The sequence below is a fragment of the Protobothrops mucrosquamatus genome, unplaced genomic scaffold (assembly GCF_001527695.2).
Source record: "Protobothrops mucrosquamatus isolate PMUCROS unplaced genomic scaffold, P.Mucros_1.0 scaffold13133, whole genome shotgun sequence".
NCBI lineage: Eukaryota > Metazoa > Chordata > Lepidosauria > Squamata > Viperidae > Protobothrops > Protobothrops mucrosquamatus.
Window position 1 is genome coordinate 647 of NW_015398908.1, and position 2918 is coordinate 3564.

General features: G+C 48.9%; 1 non-coding gene across 1 annotated transcript; it reads left to right on the forward strand.

Annotated features, from left to right (window-relative positions):
- Positions 1–310: 310 nt before the first annotated feature.
- On the forward strand, positions 311–393 carry TRNAL-CAG. Its single transcript has one exon. It is a non-coding gene; the product is annotated as a tRNA-Leu (tRNA).
- Positions 394–2918: the final 2525 nt, after the last annotated feature.

A 2918-nucleotide genomic window follows, 5' to 3' on the forward strand; every position in this document is an offset into this window, starting at 1 on the left:
TCGAAGCCTCCCCTCTTTTTTAATGGGCGTCTTTGCAAACGACCAGCGAAACGCGAGTCGAAGGGACTCCGAGCAGATTAAATAGGGACGGGCGCTAAGACCCAGAGGACACCGCCGATCCCTTTCCTGCCGCCGCGAACCCGTTGCCTCCGATCTGCATAGAATAGATAGAAGAACCCAGCAGAGGAATACGAATAGCGTCCTTGAATGCTCAACTGCGCCTGCGCCAAAGGCTTCCGCCTGAAATAGAGGGCGTCAGCAGCCTGTTTTGGAAATTTTGTAGGAGGAAAAAGAAGCGATTGGCTAAGCAGTCAGGATGGCCGAGCGGTCTAAGGCGCTGCGTTCAGGTCGCAGTCTCCCCTGGAGGCGTGGGTTCGAATCCCACTTCTGACAAAGCTCCCTTTTTTTTTTTTGCGTTTTTATTTTTGCAGAAGGTCTCTCGTTGAGTTCCTCCTTTAAGCAACCGCCACCGACGCCCCAGATCTCCGCAAGGCGAGAGAAAAGCACCGCAAACTTCAACTGATCCCAGCTTGGGAAGTAGCGCTGTGCTCCCTCCCAATGAACAGCGGCCCCGTGTGAGCGGTTCGATCCCAGTCCGGATAGAGAAGGCTTAACGCAGAAAATCGGACCTCAAATCCGATTTTTCTTTATCTTCTAGGCTTCCTGCTTCCTGCTCTTGATTGCAGCCTTCCCAAACCACTGTAGTTTGTGTTTTGTTTTGTTTTGTTTTGATTGCAAATGTCTGTGCTTTCTGAGCAGGGGTCTTCAAACTTGGCCCTTTTATGACTTGTGGACTGGCCAAGTTTGAAGACCCCTGTTTCTGAGGATTATTATTATTATTATTATTATTATTATTATTATTATTATTATTATTATTATTATTATTATTATTATTATTATTATTATTATTATTATTAATTTAATTTATATACCGCCCTTCTCCCGCAGGACTCAGGGCGGTGCACAGCATATTAAAACAAGTACAAATACAAAATACAAAAAAAAAAGGATGCTACCTAATTGGGTAATTGGGTAATTGGGTAATGAAAACTTTGCAAGAAAACCACCAAGCTCAGAGAGCACCAGGGTCTTCGCCTTTCAAATTTGGGACATAAACGCTGGTTAATTTTATTTTCTGGGTTTCAGGCCCTGGCAGGTATCAGTCAACTTACTGAACCCGACCTCTTAAAAAAAAATACTCATTTTAATCATAGTTACTTTTCTTTTTTTTTCTTTTTTTTCTTAGCCTGCTAAGTGACTCCCTTATGGTTAATGTACTTGTGCAACAGATTGTAACCAAGGAAACTCCATATCTGCAGTTTAAGCTACAGTCAGGGGACTTCACCTATCGCAGGAAGATATAAAACACTGTTTAAAAGATGCAAAGGCTGCGATCACTATAGGAGGAGATACCAAAGTTAAATCCAAGCCCCCCCCTTTTTTTTTTAGCAATAAAGCACTGCGTGAACCTGGGTGTGACTACACGGACTTTGGACCTGTTGCGTTTCTGCCTCCATTCTTTGGGGGGGGGGAGCAGATGCCCGCCTCACATCTTGGGACCGTTGACCGGAATTAGGAGACAGCATAGGAAGTATCCATTGTGAATATGTGCAGATGGCCCTGCTGTCTTTGGCCACTTTCAGAGTCATGGATGCAGGGTCATGTAAGGACAGCAAAGAAAACACCCCGTGTCCTAACCCACCCGGGAACCTACGATGTCTTTAGGGAAACACCCCAAAGGGAACATTTTTAACTACTTCTGCTTTCTCCCTTCTTATCTACAGTGTGCCAGACTTAACTGGGTAAAATCTTGATCTTATGTGTGTCGGCTTTGCTGGGTGGGTTGCTTATATAATCAGAAAGAATAAATACAAGGATGTCTTGTCATCTGGGGCTTCTCTCTTTTAGAGGAGCCCGTCTTTGTTCAGCTTAAAGGCAACTTCTGGTTTCCTGTATTTTTTTTTTTTATCAAGCAAAACTTCAGAACCTGTACAGCAGGACTAGTTAATGCTTTGGTGGGTTGAGCGAACCAGAAAGAGCAGGAATAACATAAAACAGAGTTGGAAGCGACCTTGGAGGTCATCTAGTCCAACCCCCTGCTCAGGCAGGAAACCCTATACCATTTCGGACAAGTGGCTGTCCAGTCTCTTCTTAAAAACCTCCAGTGTTGGAGCATTCACCGCTTCTGGAGGCAGGTGGTTCCACTGGTTAATTGTTCTCACTGTCAGGAAGTTTCTCCTTAGTTCTAGGTTGCTTCTCTCCTTGATCAGTTTCCATCCGTTGCTTCTTGTCCTGCCCTCAGGGGCTTTGGAGAATAGCTTGACTCCCTCTTCTTTGGGGCAGCCCCTGAGATATTGGAACACTGCTACTATGTCCCCCCTCATCCTTCTCTTCGTTAAATTAGACATCCCCAATTCCAGCAGCCGTTCCTTGTATGTTTTAGCCTCCAGCCTCCTGATCATCTTTGTTGCTCTTCTCTGCACTCCTTTTTAGACGAGGTTGAGCTGCGGGCGCGCACTCAGCCAGCAGAAGCGACGGTGGTCGTGTGAAGGCGGCTGGGGAAAACAACAAACCCGTGTTTGGAAAGGCAGGAAAGTGGCTGGTCCTCAATTTCGGGGGCTCCTGCGGGTCCTCCGCCTAAGAGGGAGGGTTGGACTAGATGACCTACCAGGTCCCTTCCAACTCCTGTTATTCCGTTCTGTTAAGGCAGGAGCGCCGGCCGCCCCGCAGGTTTCCGGGCAGGGCTGCGCGGCTCTGCGGGGGACGCGGCTCCTCCGCCCGGCTCGCTCCTCCTCCGCCTCCCGGCGCCGCCAACCAGCAGCCGGAGCGCCCCTCCGGCCGCGCCCCAGGCCGCCTCCCCCCCGGCCGCGGCCCCAGCGCCACCCCGGCGGCGGCAGCGGCGCTCCAGCTGGCCGGCC